This window comes from Vulpes lagopus, chromosome 8, assembly GCF_018345385.1.
Source record: "Vulpes lagopus strain Blue_001 chromosome 8, ASM1834538v1, whole genome shotgun sequence".
NCBI lineage: Eukaryota > Metazoa > Chordata > Mammalia > Carnivora > Canidae > Vulpes > Vulpes lagopus.
Genome location: NC_054831.1, coordinates 100,307,308 through 100,331,098, shown reverse-complemented (window position 1 = coordinate 100,331,098; position 23,791 = coordinate 100,307,308). Strand labels below are relative to the sequence as shown.

The 23,791-nt window shown below is 43.7% G+C and overlaps 1 pseudogene; it reads right to left on the bottom strand.

The window, feature by feature from the left end:
- Positions 1-22,266: 22,266 nt before the first annotated feature.
- LOC121497789 lies at positions 22,267-22,878 on the bottom strand (annotated as a pseudogene).
- Positions 22,879-23,791: the final 913 nt, after the last annotated feature.

The following is a 23,791-nucleotide window of genomic DNA, read 5'->3' as shown; positions in this document are numbered from 1 at the left end:
AGAAGAGGTGAGGGCCCGCAAAATTTTAGTCTGGACTCGGGATTGGTCTGAATCTGTTTTTAAGACAAAATCAGTGATTTTCAATTTTTGATGTGGAATTGAGCTCCTCCTCGAGAGGACACATTATAAACATCTGCTACTATTATTTGTCCTTAAAAAATGTTAATATTCTGTGTAAACAGCAAAAAAGAACTTCTAGTCCTAAGTGTTTTATTCAGTTATGTAATAAGCATAACAGCCAATTGTGTTTATAGACTCAACTAATAAGAAGAAAAAAGAGAGACGACCATTTATGGAGTGCTTGCTACGTGCCCGGCGTCTCACAGCCTTCCCCTGAACATTGTTGCGTTCCCATTTTACAGAGGAGAAATCCAAGGCTCCGAGAGGGTAGGTCTCTACTAAAGTCCCTGTCTGGTGATTGGTGGAATTGGTGTTTGGACGCGGATCTCTGATTCCAAAGCCCCTGCTCTACCCAGCCCATGTTACTGCCTCCAGACCCAGCTCCATTTGCTTGGCTTTAATGAGGACCCGATAGATAAACAATCTCACAGTTTTCTTGGGCTATTGAGATGCCGTGAACATGTTCTTGTCTTTGGAGTGACCCTACGGCTGCTATTCTAGGTGCAGATGCTAGGAACTCTCTGTGCACATGTCAGTTATTTCCAGATGCTGAGTGTGAAACTTTTAATCAAGTGTTTCAGAGGAAGGCCACATCTGGAAACAGTTATCCAGATGTTATAAACCACTTTGGCCAGCGGTTGCCAGACTGCTGTCCAGGTGATGAGTATAGGACGCCCCCCCCACCCTCTCCATATGTGGACAATGTTCCGGAGGGATGGAGAGCTGGGATATTTGTAACTATTTTGCCACATTCTTCCCTGGAAGGGACATCAGGGACCTGTGTCTCCCAAAGCAAGGGTTTCCTGATGGTTCAGAGGAATCTCTAATGTCCAGATTTTTTTTTAAAGATTTTATTTATTTATTCATGAGAGACACACAGAGAGAGACAGAGATACAGGCAGAGGGAGAAGCAGGCTCCACGCAAGGAGCCTGATGCAGGACTCCATCCTGGGACTCCAGGATCACGCCCTGAGCCGAAGAGGGACGCTCAACCACTGAGCCACCCGGGCATCCCAAATATCCAGATTATTTTTAAAAACTAGAATCACCATCTGCAAATGGCATGGCTCCCTTACCGTTCACACAGCTCTGTTATAAAGACAAAAATGACACAGGTAGCTGAGTTCTATTGACTTTAGGATTTGTTCCATATCACACAACCTTTCGGTTTTGATCCCAGTGTTCATTCGTTGCTGCTATTCATTGCCAACTGAACTTAGCCTACTAAAAGGAAGCAACGTGGCAGCATGCAAAAATGGTAAAAGGCACAAATGTGGAAGTTAAACTGTCTGCATTCACATTTGTTGCTTTCTACTTGAGTGACCTGGGAGGAGTTATCCTTAATCTCTCTAGGCCTCAATCTTCTCTCCTGGAAAATGATAATACAGGGGGTAATGCCCAACTTCATTGGGTTGTGGTGAGGATCTGAGGAGCTGGTTGTATGTAGAGCACTTAGCGCGGTGCGAGGACTCCGCGAACATCATTATTCTCGTGGTGGTGGCCGTTGGTGACCATTTGTTCTAAGAAAATTTGATGTCTTCTGCTAGCTGGGAGGTGAACCGCTGATGTTGGGGTCGCTTGTGTTGAAATGCAAACAACTGTCTAGTGATCTGGTCCAGAGAAGGGAAAGGATGCCCGGGAGGGGCCGAGATTAGCCGGTGCTATTTACATTCACACTAGCAGACTCCATTTGTAATCGGGCCCAACCATCCTGATTCAAAACCAGCCTCTCCACAGGAATTTCACACATGCAAATGAGGATTTTGATGGTCCTTGTAAAATAACCTCTAGTTTAGTCTGCACAGCTCTGCCATTTGAGAGCCAAAGTCCTCAAGATGGGCCAGATTGACTACACAATTGCTCTAGTCTGATCCCGGCTTCGGGAACCACAGGGGCAACTGTTTTCAACCTTCCAGTCTGGGAGGATGCTCTCCGCATTACTGCTGAGTGAGTGAGCCTTGTGGTTATTTCGGAACAGAGGAAGCCAAACAACACTTAGGCCTAGGAAACAAAAGTGAACCCCCATTAGCTCCTACTGTTTAATGATATGTTCAAGCAAAAATGTCCATTTGACCTTTATGAATGAGAATCCTGTGCCTATGAAGTCAGTAGGACCCTTACAAGCTGTACCCATTTACCAATTTTCCTTGAGACATTTCAACATTTTGGATTTCCTTTCATATGCCTGTATTACTCACTTACCTCTTAAAAAGGTTTTTTTTTTTTTTTTAATTTTTATTTTTTCCAGGAGAGTGAAATAGTTGAACTTTTGGAAATATTTAAGCACAGTTTTGCTTTGTTTTATCTGATACATCTGGATTATTTTAGTTTCGGGCAAGGATCCATTAGCATCAAACAAAACAAAACTGTGTTGTCTTCAAACTATATTTTTGACTAAAATTTCCACTTTAAAGCAAATTATGTTTATATAGCTTGATACAGAAGAAAATCATCCTTACCCTGGCTTCTTGGATGATCCCCTTGAATTTACTTTTTTCTCCTTCTACCTCAAATGTGGGCGGACCTGCCCTGGGTCTTCTTCCCTAGTCTCCTGACCAGAGTTCTGAGTCATCTCCTTTGCTTTACCTGTCACTTCTATTCAGGTGCCATCCAAACAGTGCGCTAAGGAAATAAGAGAATGATGTCTGCTTCGAATGCGTTGAGCTTGGGGAGCCCACAGAACATTCGGATAGGAAAGTCTGGCAGAAACAGGCAGAGGCACTTTCAAGCTAAAACTTTATTCAACTTTCTCTTGCCTATAATCATGCCTTGAGAAAGCTCCTGTTTTAATAAATCATGGCCCATATCTGTTTGCCAGAGAAGCTGACGAAGCAGGTTTGTTTTTCTTACTTTTTTTTTCCCCCTAGCCTGTGGGGTCTCCCATTTCATGCTTCTGTTTATCCAAGTTTTATTTACAATATCCTAATAAATCTCTGTGCTGTAGGATCATGTGGACATGAGGATGGTTTCAGGGGTTACCCATGAGTGCTATAATGTTAGGAACCATATGGCAATGCTTTCCTATAGAGGACGAGGGGATCTCCCTGCATGAGACTGAAGTCAGATTTCTTACTCTTGACTTAGGGAAAGTGCTTCAGACAGAAGACCACATGGAGTCTTGTGCAGGCCCTGTCCAAACCACCCCTGGCCTAGGAGCTGCACAAAATGGCCATGCTATTCCTCCCTTGCTTGGATGATGACAGGTGGGGTGCAAATTACTTCTCTAATAAAAGCTCAAGTAAAAACTATTGTCCAAAGGTCCCTAAGTCTTTCTGGCCTGTAGATATTAATGAAGTCACACCAGTGCACTTCCTTGGCAACCTTTTTAAATCCTGCCCACATCACTTTTGGGAGCCCTCAGGACTGTCCTGCATGGATTAATATTTTGATATCTTTTCATCTGAACATATATTTGGTACATATTGTTTTGTAGTCTCTCTTCTCATTTAGCGTGCTGTAAACTTATGGGTTAGATGTTTTTCTATAATGTGATTTTTTTATGGTTATATGGTATTCCATCATATGGCTAATTGTTTTAACCACTCTTTTTTTTTTTTCAGTCTTTTTTTTTTTAAGATTTTTATTTATTTATTCATGAGAGAGGCAGAGACACAGGCAGAGGGAGAAGCAGGCTCCATGCAGGGAGCCCGATGTGGGACTTGATCCTGGGACCGCAGGATCACACCCTGAGTCAAAGACAGGTGCCCAACCACTGAGCCACCCAGGCGTCCCTGTTTTAACCACTCTTTTATTGTTGTATATTTACTACCAATAGTAAGTGTTCTGTGGTGAATATCTTTACACACGTTTCTAATTACTGTCCTGAAATAATTCCTGAGCATGGAATTACTAGACCAGATGCTCATCAGAAAGGATTAATGCTGGTATTATTAATAAATAATGATATCTCAAGTATTACTAAACTTTGGGCCAATGGAAGGTAATTCCTCTGGAAAGAGCACTTGAAATATAGCTGTATAGCCTATTAAACCAAATGACACTTCCAGCCTTTAAAAAAAATGCATTTTAAGGACCCAGAATCATTCTGTATTTATCAGTACAAAGCAATTCTTTTGAATTTTTGAAACCCCCTTATAGTTGGCACTTGTTTCCTAAAATTAATTAATTGATTGATTAATTTAAAGATTTAATTTACTCATTCATGAGAGAGACAGAGAGAGAGAGCGAGAGAGAGGCAGAGACACAGGCAGAGGGAGAAGCAGGCTCCATGCAGGGACCCCAATGCGGGACTCGATCCCAGGACCCCGGGATCATACCCTGGGCCGAAGGCAGACACTCAATCCCTGAGCCACCCAGAGAGCCCCGTTTCCTAAAATTTAAATTAGATATGGTGTTTTTATGTAGGAGTCGTAGTATCTATTTAAAGTAGTATCTATTAAATTTATACGTTTACATATAAATTTAAACACATAAATTCTTTATTTTTTTAAAAGTATAAATTCTTTATTAGTGATATCTATCTTCAACAAGTCATGCAGGCCTGGACAGGTATTTTAAACTTTATGTGAAACCTCAGCCTTCCGAAGTTTAATTTTCTACCACGGAGATTTCAAAGTTCCAATAGTCCATAAGGGATTAAGTGGAAGGTATAGCTTGTATCCTTAACTAGACTTTAAGAGAAGGGAGTTGTCACCGATAGAGTTTGGCCAACTGTCTTATTAAAGATACCACCAAGAACAGAGCTTGGAAGCAAAGGTAGCCCAGACGCCCCTGGCAGCCCCATCATTCTGTACTTTAATAACTCATTGGCAACAGGATGAAGTAGTTTATGTTCCAGACTTTGCCTCCTGGTATCTAGATTTTTATAGGTGTTTTGACTGAGGTGTAGAGGAGGCATTTCTTGGCCACTGATTTCTATTCCAGATTGTGGGATGTGAATAATTTGGTAAATTAACATCAATGGCTTAGACTGTTCTTTGTTACCAAAGGCCCCTGGGCTGCCTGTTCCACTGGATGGTCACATTAATTTGCAACCACACGAGGATGGCTGCTGGGCACACACGCCCAAGTTAAATTTCCTTTTGCAGGTTTTCCCCCTCTTTTGGATATTCAGGTAGCCACTGAAGTCTGAGGCAGCCCTCTCTTGTGCATTCATAATTCTGACTAAACCTAGGGTTTCCAAAACTAATATCAGGGAGGAAAGATCCAAACCTGAGGTGCTTTTGTGGCTTTTTTTTTTTTCCTGGGGCCAGCTTTCGGCCATGTTTCCAATGATCAGTCTGTACGCCTAGTTATACACTAAATGCATAAACTGTGTGTGCTACAAATGATGTTTTTCTAGCCTGTCCGTATAGCCTATTAAACCAGAGTTGGCAGTTTTCCATCCCTTAGGAGAAGCATTTGGCATAAATAATATTGTCATTTGGGAAGGCTAGACATGGTCTGAAGAAGTGACCTTGTATAAATATTGTCTGAGGTATGACTGAGGCTAAATTATATGACAGGGAGCTAGTATAGTCTGGGCTCTGGGCCCTCCTGGTAATGAAGTCGCTTCTTGTAGTAATGGAACTATTTGAATTGAAAATGTAATCAAATATATCAGATGCTGTTAAAAACACAGGAACCAGCCCATTTGTGTACCTCTAGAGTCCAAAGGATGGCAAAGTGGTCCTGGAATTTCTTTGTCATTCCAATGGCTTTGTCTTTTCAAGAGACAAACTGTCCTAGAAAGTGCCTTTTCTCTTCACCACAGAACTGCACCCCCCCCCCCCCCCGCCATGTTGAGACGGCTGAATAGGCCAGGCAGCTGTTGATCCTCCACCCACGTCTGGGATGAGCAGTGGGCACAGAGCTGGCTTTTTGTGGGTAAACTGGTGTATCATCAGTAGCACAATACAACCCCCCACAGCCAGTTTATTTCCATTCTCCTCCCACCATCCTTGTTTAGAATTTTACTTCCTCTTTCCTGGCTGACGTTACTTGAATAGCCTACTAAGTATATAGGACTCCTGCCCTTCACCTTTCTCTTCCTTTTAACTGATTCACCAGAAAAGCATGACTTTATTTTCATCAATTCATCGATCTATTCATTTATTCCTTCGACAAATATTTGTTGAATGTCAACTGTGTGTCAACCATTTAGCTCTCTGCTATAATAAGATTTACAGTCCAATGGGGCAGGCAGATATTAGACAAATAATCCCAGGATCCAATAGACAATTATAAACTGGTGTGAACATTCTGTGGGAATGAAGCGTGATTCTTTGATACTATAAAACAAAAAAACTCTCTCTGGATGGAGGTGCGGGGGAGGCTTCTCTGAGGAAATGATAATTAAGTTGCAATGTGACTATGTATAGGTGTGGGGTTTAGCTGGGCAAAGGAGTAAGCTGGAGAGTAGGGACAGAATGGGGTGGGTAGAGTGTTTCCCAAAAAAAGGAGCTGGCCATGGCAGGGAGCAGAATTGTGCCATCTGAGGAATGGAGAGAAGGCCACTGTCACCGGCATATGGAGAATGAGGGCCACACCAGGTGGGCTATGTAAGGCATATTAAGAATGATGGTCTATGTCTACCGGCTGTGGAAAGCCATGAAAGAGTGTGTAAGTAGGCTGTGATTGGATCAGATTTGCATTGAGAAAAGACCACTTGGGCCCCAGTGGGGAGGATTGATTGGCAGTGTCCAAAAGGGTCAGGAAGATAATAGTGGACCCAGGTATTAGCATTGGGGTGAGAAATAGGTTTGAACATTGTTTATGTGGGGAGAAAAAGACACAGTGTGTGATGATGGATTGGACATGAGGGAGAGGATGACTGAGAGACTCCGATTCATGCAGCTGGATTGGTTGAGCAGCCATTTACCAAATGGGAGATTACTGGAAGAGAGGAATCATGAGCTGGGACCTCGAATTAGAACCAAACTTGACGATTTTTCAAGGAATAGTAAGGAGGAGGGCAGGAGGAGATGAAAATGCAGAGATCCCAGACTGGATCATGGAGAGCCTTATAGCCCACTGGAAAAGGATTTAGCTTTTAACTGAGTTGGGAAGCTACTGGGGGGCTTTGATCAGAGGAATTACATGATCTGACGTGACACTTTTGAGAGATTACTGTGGCTGCTCTATGGAGAAAACGTAAGGCCAACCTCAAGGAGATCATTTGGGTAAAAATTACAATAATCCAAGTGGAAGATGGTGGTGTAAATGATGCCTTACATCAGAAGTGGTAGCTGAGAAGTGATAAGAAGTCGTAGAACCTGGATAGGTTTTTAATGTAGTACCAGCAGCATTTTCTGATGGTTTGAATGTAGTGAGAAAGAAAGGGTGAAAGATGACACAAAGATTTTTGGCTTAAGCTATCGGAAAGATGGATTGCCATTCACCAGAGCTGTAGAAGATGGATGGAAATTCAGGGATTTGGTTTTGAATATTACATGTGAGACCCTTATTAGATATCCAAGTGGAAAGATTAAGGAGGCTGTTGTACATACGGCCTAAATTTCAAAGAACATATATAGCATAAAAACATAAATTTGGTTATATTTGAGGTATAGATAGATGATACTCAAACTCATAAGAAAGAATGAGTTCGCCAGAGGAGAAAGGATAATTAGAGAAGAATTGAAAATGTTTTAGAAGCTAAGCATAAAGGAGAAAATCTAGTTGGTGATCAAGGTTGATATCACCGGTAATAAGATCTACTGACATCATGTACCCCTTGCTGTGATGCACTGGGAAGGCTGTAACATCACTTCTGTGGTATTTTTGCCCCCCCCCCCCCAAAAAAATGCATAACCATCTAACCATGAGAAAACATCAGACATCCAAATTGGGAGACAGTCTACGAAATAATTGACCGGCACTTTTCAAAAGGCCAAGGTCATGAAAGATCATGAATTTCTGGAAACTCACAGATTAAAGAAACTAAACAGGCATGACAAGAAAATACAATGTGAGATCCCAGATTGGATCCCGGAACAGAAAAAGGATGTTAGTGGGAAAACTGCTGAAATTCAAATAAAGACCGTAGTTCAGTTAATAATATTGTAACAATGGTATTTTCTTGGTTTGGATCCTTGTACTATGGTCATATAAAATGTAAACACTAAGGGAAACTGGCTTAAAGAAATGGGGGAAGCTGGCTTAAAGAAATGGGGGAAGTTTCTGAATTATTTTTTTTGCAGCTACTTGTCTCTGAGTCTAAAATTATTCCAAAAGAAAAAGTTTTAAAAATTAGGTTCATGGCTTTTAGGCATGCACCCCCCAAGGATGTGGCTGCCCTCGCCTCTAGTCTTTCTAGCTTGGCATAGACATGCTGGAGACGTAGGCAGGACCACCCATTGGGGCCTTTAGAGTGTGTTAAGGATTTTGGACTTTCCTCTAAAAGCGGGTGCAGGATTAAGCAGGGAACATGGAAGAAGATGGGAAACTAGACATGTTTGTTTTAGGCAAAAAAGAGACAAGAAAACAGAATAAATACTGGGTTAGGCCCAGATTCAGGCAAACACCCAGTTACTCTCAATTATTCATCCTGTTCTCCAAACAGAATTGACCATGAGTTAGTTCATGACTCACAAGGGTGTTAGCACATTGTAACGTCTGGCTGGGAAGATTGCTCAAATCCCAAAGGATTATCCTTGCGGAGCCTTGCAAGCGTCCTGTTTTCTCCTGGCACTCCCACAGTTCAGGCATAACTGTAGAGGGGATTTTAAGCTTGTAAGCCTGAAAGGTAAATCGTGTGTGCGTTGCTTCTCATCCTCCCTGTCCAGAATGATTCTAGAACAAAGGCTGCAGCTGGATTGAGATACCAACCTACAGTGAATGAGGAAATGATCATTAGGAATGAGGCAAGAGACTCCTCCTGCACCCGCCTTCTCAGCCAACCCCACTGGGGGAGAGGGCTGCAGTGAGGTGGGGTGGAGTGGGAAGTATTAAAGATTCCATCACATCAAGGTTCCCAAGAGTGTTGTGGACCAGTTGGAGATGGTGACTGAGAAGTGCTAATTAGAAAATTATATATTAAATATTAGCCTTGGGGAGAATTGTAAAAGTGGTTCATAGAGGAGACAGAGGTTTTCTGAAGCTGGGGAGGCGCTGCCTTGGCCCACAAAAAGGGTGAACCATTGAGACAGATGTGCTCTTTAATCTGCCCACTGTCCTATGGGGAATGGACGAAAATCAGGAGAATCCCTGGAGTGTCGGGTAAGGTCACCTGTGCACCCTCCTTACCACCAAGCTCCCTCATTGCCTGGCCTGGCAGGAAAGTGCACATCAGCACTAACGGCTAGGTCTGTTCTCAGAGACTCTGAAATCATGCAGTCTAATACCCTAAGACGTAGATCCTACAAAATGCTACAATTAGTGGTAGCTGTCAATTCCTGAATACTTACTACGTGCTAGGCCCTTATAGAGTTGTTCCTAATCCTTTTAGCAACTCTTTGAAGTAGTCATTATCATCCCCACATCACAGGGGATCTTAACTGGTGAGGAAATTGAGGCTTAGCTTGTCTGAGGTCCTACAACCAGTGAGGGGCTGAGCCAGGATTTGAACCCAGGCCCGGCTTCCCACAGAATCCCCCATGCTCTCCACTAAACTTAACAATGTTGAACGAACCCATGGAGTCAGAAGTCATCCCCGCGAGCGCAGTAGTGACTCTGGAAGGGCCATGACTGGTGCTGACCCAGTGTTATAGGCCTGTACCAGTGTGCAGGGTTTCAGGAAGTTTCCCCAGGGCTGTGGAATGGGCAGCCCATGACTCCTCTGGCCAGATTCAGGGGAGGCCACCTGAAGGCCCTGCTACTGCAGTTTACCAGCCCTGGGGGGTGTGAAGAGCGAGGGGGAAGGGCACGAAGAATCATGACCAGCACACCTGGGCTCCTCATGTTGGAAACTCCTGAGGATGTCTGTCAACGTTGGCCTGAAGCTACATTTCTGGCTTATGTTTGGGTGGCTTACCAAGCCTCAAAGGCGGAAAGAACAAATCACGCTGAGCATCTGACAGTGAGTGAAGTCCAGGGTTCTATCTGGCCCTTTGCCATAGACTCGACACGTGACAAGGAGCAGAGAAGCTCCCGCCTTACCATCAAAGTCTGTCATGTGCCCTAGCTGTCCCATGGAGGAAAAGGTAGCCAGGCCTCAATTCCACTTTCTGGAAGGAACCCCTTTGATGCAGAATGACGGAGAAGTCCAGGCCCACAAAAGTCGTCCTGTACCCCAGGCTACCACACTGATACGATAGGTCGGCCATGAACCCTCCCTTTCCCCGAAGCTCGAGCAACAGGACAAGAGCATTTTGGGGTGTTAGGAACATTTTAACAAGTCGGTGTTTTGCAGAAAAGGTAAAGGAGGAAGAAAAAAAAAGTCACCTTCTCCTTATGGGTATTGAGGAGACAGTAAAGCATGAACTCTGTAGAACCATTGATCCCATCACACCCCTGCCTTTTCCTTATTCTGTCTCCCACTTTTGCTTTTCTCAGCCTCTGCTCCAGCTCTGTCACCGCCTTGCTGGCCTGCTCTTACGTGTTTCCTTGCTGCCCATCACCACGGTGGCTCCTGCATGTCCTTCATGACTCAGCCCAGTGGTCCCCCTGGGGACGCCTCCCCTGTCTCCCTGGGCTGCTGCCAGCTGTAGCCTAGACCTCTCTACATGCATGTCCCACTGGCTTCTACTGACCTGACCTGACCTCCACCTCCACCTGGCTTCCTTAGCACTTGGCCTCCACCAACCATCTTGGATTCTTCTCTCTCTGCTTCCTTTATTCATTCGCCCAGTAAGTCCTTGTCCATTCGTTTGGAGAAGAAGAAGATTAAACCCTTCCTAGACATTAGGTAGTGTCAAAAGCACCCTACGTGTGTTAACTCATTTAAGCCTCGCAACCCTAAGGTGGACCCTGTCGTACTATTGCTTTACAGGTGAGGAAGTGGGGGCAGAAGAGGATAAGCAATTTGCCTAAAGTCACACAGCTCTGAGCGATGGAGCCACAAGTAGAACTCCAAAGCCCTCGTTTCCTAAATATGTCTCAGTCCCCTCAGGCCACCATAATCTCCTTTCCCCCTGCAGTCTAGCTCCTCAAGGCAGCCAGAATGATTTTTTTGTGAGTAAACTCTCCTTAAACCCTTCTGGCTTCTTATTTCCCTCCAGACATGGTCCAAATTTCTTAGAGCAACAGAGAAGACACTCCCCATGTGCCTCTGCCCACCTTCCAGCCTTGCTCCATGCGGCTCCTCACCTCTACCCCCAAGGCCAGGACTTCCTGCGTGTGCAGCCCTGTGGCCTCCTCTTCTCTCTGCCCGGTCAATTTCTCTTCGCCCTCGCATCTCAGCTTAGATGTCACTTCTTTCAGCAAGTTCTCCCTGGATCCCTGACCCTGTCGTCCCACCACGCCATCCAGTGCTTAGCCCTTTGCAACAACTATTGAGACGCTCACAAGGCCTGCTCCATTCCTCCGACTCCTCCGTTAGCGAGCTGTAAGCTCTGAGGGCAGATCCTGGCTCTTGTTCTCAGTGAATCCCTCACCTTTTCCTACACCTTCCCACTTTTATACCACACAAAATTGCCAGATTTGTGAGCAAAGGTGGTAGTAAAGGGCAGATGACATGGAAGAGGAGAGCACAAAGGGAAGTTGCCACTCTTCCCTTGACACAATACCAACTTCCACTCCCCAGGGGGACACTACGCCTTTCTGGAACTTTTTGCATGACAGCCTGCCTGGCTTTAAATCCTTTGTCCTGCACATATCTACCAACCTGCTGGCGGCGTGAGAGTTCAGGCTACCTGTAGTTCCTTCCAGGTGTCATCACTACTCACTCACTGGCTTTTGGACTTGGATGCCACGCTACAACGCCTCACTTTACTCATCTGGAAAAGACCACCTGGATTTCAGTTTTTGGCAGTATAACAAATTAGATGCACTGACTAACCCTTCCAACAGAAGCAACTAAAATGAAAGAGGAGGGGGAAGAAAAGTGTTTTTTTTAACCACATTATTAAAGTGTCTTAAAAATAAAGAATCTGGGGATCCCTGGGTGGCTCAGTGGTTTAGCGCCTGCCTTTGGCCCAGGGCGCGATCCTGGAGTCCCGGAATCGAGTCCCACGTCAGGCTCCTGGCATGGAGCCTGCTTCTCCCTCCTCCTGTCTCTGCCCCTTTCTCTCTCTCTCTATGTCTATCATAAATAAATAAATAAATAAATAAATAAATAAATAAATAAATAAATCTTAAAAAAAAAAGAACCACTTTAAAAGAAGAAAGAAAGAAAGAAAGAAAGAAAGAAAGAAAGAAAGAAAGAAAGAAAGAAAGAAAGAAAAAAGAATCTGTGAATCCCTGGGATCCCTGGGTGGCTTAGCGGTTAAAGTGTCTGCCTTCTGCCCAGGCTGTGATCCTGGGGACCCGGGATCGAGTCCCGTGTCGGGCTCCCTGCATGGAGCCTGCTTCTCCCTTTGCCTGTGTCTCTGCCTCTCTCTCTCTCTCTCTCTACCCCCCACCCCGTGTGTGTGTGTGTGTGTGTGTGTGTGTGTGTGTGTCTCATGAATAAATAAATAAAACCTTAAAAGAAAAATCTGTGAATCCCTAAAGTGAGATGAGAGCAGGAACCCAGAAGTAATTCAGGAACAAAATATTCACTCCGATTTTCACTCTGAGGTTTTTGCCTAGGCCAGGATACTTGAACTTCTCTTTGGATGGACGTGCAGGACTTGAGAGGTAGGAGATAAAGCCTTGAGCTTGCCCCAAGTGGAGATTGAATCAGATGCCCTAGCATAAACTGGGATCCCAAAGGCATGAACCGGGGAGAAAAAAACCCTGCTACACAGAAGGCAAGAGCAAGGATGGACAAGCAATATAATATTTGCTTATATTGACCTAGTCCCTGGGTGGAGGGACAAAACAAGTCCTCCCCCCAAGATTATATAACCAGAACTGAGCCCTCGGAAGGATTTATCAATCTGAATTCATGCCACCGGTGTGGTCGAAAAATGTTGCCTGAAGCAGCAATTTAAAGTAGTACCAGAATAGTGCCCCCAGGAGACAGGCAGCAGTAATTTGAATCTTCTTGAAAGGAACTCAGCTTCAACTCAAGCCTTTAACATTTTCTCCAGATAAAGTTACAAGGAAAATGAACAACTCATGATAAAATAAAACTCAAAAAGCGTCCTAGGAAAACAGTACACTGTGAATGAAAACAAAAAAGAAAAGAGAGCACGAAGGAAAATTGCCATTACGAAAATATTTAATAGGTGAAAAGAAGACATTCTGAACAACTTTATACCAATTAATTTGAAAACTTAGATGAAATGGGTTGAATCCTAGAAAAATAAAAAACTCGGAAAAACTGACTCAAAAAGTAGAAAATCTGTAAAAACAAAAATAAACAAAAAAATCCCAGAAAGTCTGAATAGTCCTACATTAGCTACATTAGCATTTTTTTTTTTTTTGGAATTGTCCTACCTTAATTTTAAAAAGACATAATTAGTAATTCAAAAGCTTTCCACACACTCAAAACAAAGAGCCACCAGACTCAAATGACTCAGAAAAGTATTTGATAAATTTTAGCATCTACTCATGATTAAAGAAAGAACACTGGAGATAAAAAGGGGTCGTACCTAACCTGGAAAACTATCCACAAAAATTTCTACAGAAAACATTTAATTTCAAAGGAAATATTGAAAGTGTTTTTATCTTTTTAAGTTTAATCTCCCTAATATGGGACTCAAACTCATACCCCTAGGTCAAGAGTCACATGCTCTTCCCACTGAGCCATCCAAGCACCCCAAACATGAAAATGTTCTATTACAGATTCCTCCACACCCAAAAGAAGGTCCATTAGACATGCAGTATTTTACTGGAGAATCCTAATCAATGTAGTGACTAGAAAATTAGAAAAGATTAGAAAGGAAAAAAAAAAATAACATTGTTTATATAGCTAGTGCTTGAAATTTTAAATGAGAAGAAAGGCTCTGAACACTCCAAAGGATCTATGGATTGAGGATGAATAAGTGAGTTTGCAGAAAGAGTGGACACACAAGCAATATATGAATAGTCAATCACATCATCAGTGCTCAGTAAAAAAAAGTATTTTAAAGAAAATAATCATTTATGAAAACACCAAAATATAAGTAGGAACAAATCTAAGAAGAAAACGTGAAACTGCTTTGTGAAGAAAATTATAGAACTATATTGAGAAATTAAAGAAGACCTAATAAATGGAGCCCTATTGCTGACTTTTTAAACAGGAAGCTTCAATAGCTTTAGTACTGTTAAATATAGAGATTCAGTAGAGTTCTAGTCAGTATTCTCCAGAGATTGTCCTGGACCCTGACAAATTACTACTAGAATTTTTTAAAAAAGATTTTATTTATTTATTCATGAGAGACACAGAGAGGAAGAGGCAGAGACACAGACAGAGGGAGAAGCAGGCTCCATGCAGGGAGCCCGACGTGGGACTCAATCCTGGCCCTCCGGGGTCACACCGTGAGCCAAAGGCAGACTATCAACTGCTGAGCCACCCAGGTGTCCCTTTACTAGAATTTTTACGAAAGAGCAGGAGTCCTAGAATAGCCAATACTCTTGGGAAGACAAAGAGAAGCTGGGGGGTTGGCCAGACAAGATATCAAGACCTAATAAAGCTATAGGAATTAAGTCCATGTGATTTTGATGCAGAGACTGACAAAGGACCAACAGAACAGAATAGAGGAATCCAAACAAACTTGTACATATGGAAACTTGAATTAAGACAAAGTAGCCATTGGAGTGCCTGGGTGGCTCAGTCGGTTAAGACTAAGTAGCCATTGCTGTCGCACGGAAAGAAAGAAATGGTGTCAGGACGTTTGGTTATCCATGTGCAAAAGCCTGAAGTTCAGTCTCAATTTACACCAGATACAAACAGCAAGCTCAAGTGGAGTAAAGACTTAAATACCAAAGGCAAAGGTATAAGCTTTTAGAGGACAAATTAGAAGAATATCTTTAGGACACTCTAAGAGTAAAGATGGATTTCTTTAAGCAAAATACAAAAACATAGACCATAAAGTAAATATCGAAAAATTCAGTTCTGTTAAAGCTCTGTCATCAAAAGACATTTTAATTAAGGGGCCCCTGGATGGCTCTGTTGGTTAAGTGTCTGCCTTTGTTGCAGGTCATGATCCCGGGGTCCAGGTCATGATCCCGGGGTCCAGGGATCTCAGCAAGGAGCCTGCTTCTCCCTTTCCTTCAGCTTGCTGTTCCCCTTGTTTGTTCTTTCTCTGTCATAATAACTAAATAACATGTTTTTTTTTAAAGACATCATATAGAGAATAAAAAGAAAAGTCATAAAGATGAAGAAGATATTTCAGCACATAAAATCAATAATCAAAAAGCCTAGTACCCAGGGTATTTCAAAAATTAATTCCAAATGGGCAAAAACCTTAATTCTGATAAATCCAGATATTGGCCAATCTGTAAAGAGCCCTTTCATTCACTGTTAGCAGCAATGTAAGTTGGTACAAGCATCTCAAAAGCACTTTGGCATTCCCTAGCAAAGTTATAACGTGCTTATTCTAAACCCATCTATTATATTTCTGAGTAGGTAGCTGAGGAAAATTCTGCCTGTGTGCCCTGAAAGACATGCGAAGAATGTATTAGCAGCATCGTTCTCGATAGCTCCAATTGATAACACCCCAAATATCCATAGAGTAGAATAGATGGTGGTTTTCCATTCAACGGAAAGTTACACAGCAGAGAAAAATGATCGAGCTACTTTCATATGTGTCAATCTTTAAACACGTAATGAGAATTGAAAGAGATAAGACTACGACAGACAGTACGATTCCATTTATAGATAGAACAGAATTGGCAAAACTAAATGTTGCGCTCTAAGAGACGCATGCGTAGTTGGTAAGCTCTAAAGAAAAGCAGGGCTGTGTTTAAAACACAGTTCAGATGCTGGGGGTTTTTTTGCAAGGAAGAGAGGGTGGTATCGTTGGTGAGAAGCCCGCAGATACCTCTAAGATACTGGTAATATTCTGTTTCTTATCCGGGACAGTGGTGACACATCCTCTCATTAAAAAAAAAAATTACGTATGAAATTTATTCATTTTAAAAATAGGTGTATTCTGCAATTAATTGAAAACTCCAGTTTCTGCTGCTGTGGCAAAGATCGGATGACACGAGGTGTACCAAGTGCCAGGCATCTAAGAAGTGCTCAATATGATATGTGTCTAAATTTAAAAAATAGGATCAAATAACTCTTCCCTGAGGCCTGGAGAGGGTGAGACAGGGAGGCACAGAGGAGTGGGCTGTGGATAGCAGGACAGATTCCTATGGGCCCCAAGTAAGGATGCAAAGACTTGGACGTTGGCTGGAGCTCATCCAGTCCTTGAAGAATCTGCCAAGTGAAGCAGGCAGACACATTCCAGAAGATGGCATGTTTACAACTTCTTGGCCCACACCATTGCCATAAAAGCAGCCTGCCCAAATCCCTTTCTTCTTATCCACAAATGAGCCCCAGGATATTATACCTTTCCTGGGAGGAAATATTGTTTTCTAAGAGGAGATGAGCCTCGTTCACTCTGGCTCCTCTCCCCTCAACAGCCATGCAGAGATTTAGCAGGGGATGATGTGGCCATCAGACAGGGCTTATCCACCGCACCTCTCCCTCCCCATGGGTGGAGGGTCTCAAACACACTGGCTGGAGGCCAGGTCTCCCTTTGGTGGTGGTGGTGGGGGCTCAAGGTCTTTTAACAAACCTTAACTGAGCATCTGTTAAATGTAAGACAGTTTGACCAACACATGGTGTTATGGGTTGAAGTGTGATCCCCCAAAATATGTTGAAGTCCTAACTCCCAGTGCCTGTAAATGTGGCCTTCTGGAAATAGAGTATTTGTGGATGATCAGGTTAAGATGAGGTCATTAGGCTGGGCCCTAGTCCGAAGTGACAGTCTCCTTATGAAAGGGAAATATGGACGCAGGCACATGGGAAGATTAGCATTCCCCTGCCACGAGCAAAGGAACCTACCAGAAGCTGGGAGAGAAGCCCAGAACTGCCCACACCTTGGAATTCCACCTCCAGAACTATGAGCTCCCCAATTTGTGATATTTTATTTTGGCAACCCCGGGAAACTAATACAAGAGGGTGGAAATAGAAAGGAGGGAGATAGGACTTCCTGCCCTCCAGGAGCTTGCTGTCTCCAAGGGGAGTCATATTTCAAGCAGAAGGAAATAAATAACAGAAAAGAAAGGCAAGGAAGGTGTTCTGGCCGTGTGTAAGCTAGAGAGGGAGGGGTTCTAACTGTACAGTACACAGTTTCACACTTATGTTGACTTATCCTTTCTTCCGCATGCTCACTCATTTACTCATGGGGGCTGTGGAATATATTGAAGACTCCAGGCTTTGAAATAAAATAAAAGTTCATATTTCAGGTCAGTTGGTTCCTAGTTGTGTGATACGAGGAAAGTTTCCCTCATTTATAAGATGAGGGTAATCATGCTACCTGATGGTGCCTGACGCATTGTGAGGCTCCATAAACGGAGACAACCCGCAGGAGTGGCAGCGTCACTCTCCACCCAACCTAAGTTTACTGTATCTGCTATGAGCCAGACTCCGTGTGAGGGATATAAAAATAGGCAACAGTTCCCGCCTTCGCGGAGATCACAGTCTAGCCCCCTCCTGGCTTGGGCACAGATGTAAAGCAAACAGCACCCTAGTAGAATAAATCCTGATAGGCATCAAGGGAGTGTCTGCCCTGAATGAGGAGATCAGGGTAAAGGCAGACAAGGGGTGGTGCTTGAGATGCATTTTGAAGGATGAGTAAGAGTTTGTTGGGGAAGGGCCATCCCAAGGAGTCGGAAGACGTGTGTACAAAGCAACAGAAGCAGGAGAGAATAGGCGACATTTGGAGAAGAGCAGTTCGGTGCAGCTGAGACATAGGATCCTACGTAAGAGAGAATCTTGGGAGGATGGAGCAGGGCCACATTGTAAAAAGTTCTATATGCCAACCTGAGGAGTATGGACTTCATCTATGGGCAATGAGAGCTTCTTTTTTTTTTTTTTTTTCAATAGGCTTGAATTCAAGACCCTGAATCAAGCAAGACCTGAGCTGAGATCAGGAGTCAGATGCCTGACTGACTGAGCCACCCAGGCACCTGGGCAATGAGAGATATTGAAGGACTTTTCATTCTTAATAATGGACGGTAACCAAGGGAGCGACGCTGCAAGGCTCACTTTTAGATGTGTCGTTGTGGTATTAGTGTGGGGGTGAGAAAAGAGGCAGGGGAGCCTCTTAGGAGGTTATCACATTAGTCAAGACCACGAGCTCTGAAGCCTGGGGCTGAGTCAGTGGTGGTGGGGTAGACTTGGGGAAATAGAAGACAGTGTGAGCTGACATCTGCGATGCCGTCCAGCTGCCCAGCATTTCTCAAACATCCTCCCTATGGTTGGGGAATTTCCCAACTTAGTGTCCATCCTCAAAGAACAAGCCAGAAACCCACTCTCCCAGCGTTTCTGTCAGATGGGGCACAGGCATATAATCTGGGCTCTGCCCATCAGGACTTTGTTTTTGGGAAAGAGGGTTGTGAAGAGTCCATTCTGATGAGGTTAGTGGTGGGCCGCTGTGGGCCACAGTACCTCTTCCCCCAGGGTCTGCCTGCAACGCACAGTGGGCCAGCAGTAGCAGCAGCAGGGTTCCTACAAGCCAGCCAGGCTCACAGCCCCTCCTAAACCAGCTTGAGTGGCTTCTGGTGTTTGTAACTAAGAACACAATCAGATGCAAGTAGGAATGACAGGACTTGGTGATAGATTGGGGGTGAGAGAGAGAGCATTAAATCTACCGTGATGCCTAGATCTCTGCTTTGGGTGCCTAGGTGAGTGGTAGTGCTGTTAATTAAGCTTGGGAATGAGGAGGGAAGGGCAGCTTGGTGAAGAGAACAAGGAGTAATAATAATAATGAGCTCAGTTTCCAACATGCTGGGTGGGAGTTCCCTTTGGGACAGATGGGCCATAGACAGATATGTGGGATATATGGACCTGGGTATCAGCAAGGAAGTCTAAATATGAATTTTAGACTTGTTGAAATATATTTATTCATTAAATTAATTGAACACTTGAAATGTTCCGGTCACTGAGGAAACAACTATAAATAAAATAAGATACCTGCTCTCATGAAATTTATCATTTAATAGGATAAATCATAAGTAAACAAGTATGAGACGTGGTTTTGGGGTGATATGTACTACAAAAAAGAGTGATGGTCGGAGATGGGGTTGGGACAGCTCTTATTTTAGAAGTGTGTCCGAGGATGTTGTCTCTGTGGAGAAGACATTTGAACAGAATTAGGAGTGGGCTCTAAAAAGGTTGGGGACAGGGAAAAGCAATCTAGGCAAAGGGAATAGCAAATGCAAAGGGATAATAAGCTTAGAGCATTTAAGGAACAGCAAAAAGGCCAACGTGGCTAGAGTTTAATGAGCAAGAGGAGAGTAGTAGCAGATGACCTGGCAGAGATAGGGACCAGGTCATGGAGTGTCTACACTGTTGACCATGATGAGGAATTTTTATTTCATTCTCAGTTTGATTGGAAGCCATGAGAGGGTTCCAAGCAAGGAGAGAAATGATGTGGTTTATGCTTTTAAAGATCACTGCTTCCACGTGGAGTAGCATCTTTGAGGGAGCAAGAGTAGAAGAAAATAGACCAGCTGGGAGGCTAGCACAATAATCCAGGCAGGAGATGGTGGTGGCTCAGATGCACGAGGTGATGGGGATGGCGGGTCCTGAGAAATGGCTAAATGCTGGGTGTCCAGAGAAGAGACAACCAAGAGGACTTGCCAGTGGGATTGCTGTGGATGTTAGGGAGGGAGAGGTGTTGGATGACTGCCATGTGCTTGGCCGATGGACCTAGGTAACCCGTGGTATGCTTTAATGGGGTGGGTGAGCGCTGGTTGGGGAGCGGCGGTAGAAACAAACTAGTTTGGGTCTGGATGTAAGTTGGAGATGTCTATTAGATACCAAAGTGGAAAAGCTGGAGCAAGACTGATCAATTTGGAAGTCATCGTCTCAGAGACAGGATTTAGCTATGTCCCTCCCCTCCCCCATAAATCCGTTCTCAAATCCCCCCTGCAGCCTTGGGGGGAAGCTTCCTGTCACGGGTGACTTATGAAAGGAGTTTTTATCTGGCACAAGTCTTTCCCCAGGAGGTCTGTTTTGGCCTACCACAAGTAAAATCTAGAAAATAGAAAAAGCAGAAAACCAAGGCAAGACATTATAAAGAGAAGGACACTGTACTGCATCACATTATGAGCTTAAAAATTGCAAGTTGAGTATATCAAATATGTGCCCTACATGTTTTAGGATTTAAACTTCTGTAAGGCAGCAGTTGTTCTGTATTGTGTCTTCTTGGGAGGCAGTTTAGAGACCTGGTTAAAATCACCGGCCTTAGAATCCCACTTCTTGCGTCCACCTTAGAAATATGTAATTTTGGTCTAGTTATTAAATATCTCAGCACCTCAGTCACCTCATATGTGAAGTGGAGGTTGTAGTAAAACTACCATCTTAGGACTATTGTAGAGATTAAATGACTGACTGAGTGTGACTAAAGCCCTAAGGAGGGTGCCCGTTTTGAATGAACTCAATAACCATTGGCTGTTAGTACCTATTATGTGTTCTACAGGAACATAGACATATTGCGGACTCCACCCAGGAAAGGCTTAAGCAGAGGCTGGAATATTCCTATAAAAATGTAGGAGAAACACCATATTGGGAGAAGGATAGTTTCTGGGCCTCCAACCTTCTAATTTTGGGTTCTTTTTTCATGATGTAAATTCTGTGCTGCCTGGGAGCATGGTGTGTTGACTGAGCGTATGATAAACTGAAACTGGTGAACAGGGGACTTCTTGGTTTCCTTTTGATGCCAACTTTTTTTTCTTAAGATGCTTACACTTATCCCAGATGCCAGATGATGGATCTGCTTTCCCTGCCTCTGTTACTCTCCTATGGATTCTTGATTCTTTAGGCAAGAGTCTGCTAGCCAGCTGCCCATAAGGATTAATCTTGCCTCAATCCTTCTGGGTAGTATTCACATTTTAGTGGAGGCCACCGTGACAAGTTTGCAAAGGTGAGTAGTGATGGGCACAGCAGGTGAGGGAGGCCATTGCAGACCCCACACTGGACACTATAGTATTTGGGGTAGGGCTGTAGGGATTTGGACAGTTGTAGGTCCCTGTGGCCCATGCTGCTGGAGCCCTTGGGAAAGTTATTCTAGAAGGAACTAGACATATTTAAAATCTAAGCTCTTGGAAAGAGGAAATGAAGTTTGTATACCCACTGGTTGTTACCATGCTTGGATATAGCACTGGACTCTACTTTCTCTGGAAGGAATGGATGAGATCTTTAAGTCTGGGGCACCTGGATGGCTCAGTGGTTGAGCATCTGCCTTTGGCTCAGATCACAATCCTGGGGACCCGGGATCGAGTCCCACAATGGGCTCCCTACAGGGAGTCCGCTTCTCCCTCTGCCTGTGTCTCTGCCTCTCTCTGTGTGTCTTTCATGAATAAATAAATACAATCTTTTAAAAAAAGATCTTTAAGTCTGAGCATAAAGAGCGTAAAACTCCTTTGCAGCTGTGTCTAAGTGTTGCGCTGCTATTCTGGGGTACGTACCATATCCCTGCACTTGTTTCAGAAAATCTAGGTCAATGTATGTGCTTTGCATTTAACACACACACACACACACACACACACACACACACACACACACACAGGAACCTAACCATACGGTCTCAACTCCAGGTGGCCTTTTTTCTCTGCTTTTCTTTTCTTTACTTTTTTCTTTCTTTCGTTCTCTCTTGAATTAAATCTGTTCAGTATCTTTAATAATTCTATCACTTCTAAGTCCTTCCACAAAGGGCATTACAGTTCTCCAGTTTATTGCAGACATCTCTCTAAAAAAAGAGCCATCCTTAGTGCTGAAGCTCTAACACAAATGTTTAGTTCCTGGCATTACACTCTAAAGCAAAATGAGTAACATCTTATTTGAGTAAAACGAATTATAATATCTCACTGGGGAATATACCCAGCACATTTTTTCTATATATATATCTATCTACATCCAAGGGTAGTCTTTATGGGCTAATTTAAAAACAAATGCAGATTTCAAAAAAAAAATTAAAGCCACGTTTTGCCCAGGAATAGTATCGTATACATGCCCTATAGCAGATACTAGGCGGCCAAACTTCAATGGCAAGACTCTAAGCTGTGAGTTTGGTATTGGCCACCTTTTCTCGCTGCCTTGGAATCCGGCGGCGAGTGATGTTGAGAAACCACCTTGTTGCCACCCTTTCTCTTCCTTATGGGCGACTCCACTGTAACAGAATATTCATATCCTGAAGGTGCAAGACGGAGCAAAAAGCCTCCCACCAATCCTCTGGATGTCACAACGTTCTGTTTGATAAATTCTGTTGCTTCTTCGCTTATATTGTAGATTCCTTATTCGCTCGTTTCTTGATCTGTCCTTTTGCCTCGTTTCCTTCTTTTTTTCAGCTGTCTTCCAGTCAGTCTGCACGTAGCCTCTGAAGGGAAGGAAAGCCACCACGACTGCAGGTGTGCAAGTTTTCCAACTTTCTGGAACAAAAATCCCTCACACCAGCCAGTCCCTCCACCCTTTGCAATCCGGGGGCGGGGGGGGGCTACTGAGTATTCTTCTACTGTGGGTCTGGGACTGTGGCCAAGCATGTGATTCCACTACTGGTTTCTCCTTGCAGACGCAGTTGAATCCAACACTTCAGAAGACTCGTCTTTGCTTTCCTACACTTGGGGAGGGGGTTCCTTCCGGTTCTGGGTTGCCATGATACCGCTGGCCCAGGTGGCTCCTTTCAGGTGTAACTGCACCAAACGTCACTCTCTCCCCTGCCCCTCCCTCACAGAGGCTGTGAGGAGTGTGGTCCTTGTCTAGGTATTTAATGGAGGAGGGTCTCACGAGGAGAAATGTCAACACTGTCCCTGGGTCTTTGTGTAACCAAATAAAGCAAATGTAGTGCATGATTCCTGATTAGGTCCTGAATTTAAAAAAAAAAAAAGAAAGAAGAAAAAGAAAGAAAGAAAGAAAGAAAGAAAGAAAGAAAGAAAGAAAGAAAGAAAAAGAAAGAAAGAAAGAAAGAATGAATGAAAACTGTCAAAGATATTTAGGGATAATTGAAGACCGTTGAATATGGATTGAATATTGATTAGCTCCTCACTATGCAGGATGTGGACCACTGACCACACCAGCAGCATCACCTGGGAGTTTGTAAGAAATGCAGCTTCAAGCCCCACTCTATGGTCTACATGTGCCTTGAAGGTTGAGAGGCATGTGTGTGAGTACATGTGCTCATCCCAAAGTAGAAGAATCTGGGGGTATGTCTGTAACCCTGAGTGAAGGAGATGCTTTCAAAGGAACAGACCCCTAGACTCCTACAAGGCATGCTGGAGCCATTAGAGTCTTCTCCTAGGTGGGATAGACCAGGCATGGAGGAGGTCTATGCACTGAGAAAAGGGGGAATGATGGAATTAGACCAACCCCACAGGGAGACTCCCAAAGGTGCCTGGGGATTCACTGCACTAATGGACAAGAAGTCAATAAGGTTAGGAGTTGGGGTGTGTCCCCTTAACTTGATGGGGATTTTTTTTTTCCCTTTGTTGGATGACACAGCTTAAAATTCCTTCCTTCGTGTGTTGTAATTCCCTCTGGTTTTCCCCAACCCTAAGGTTGGACAACACCCCT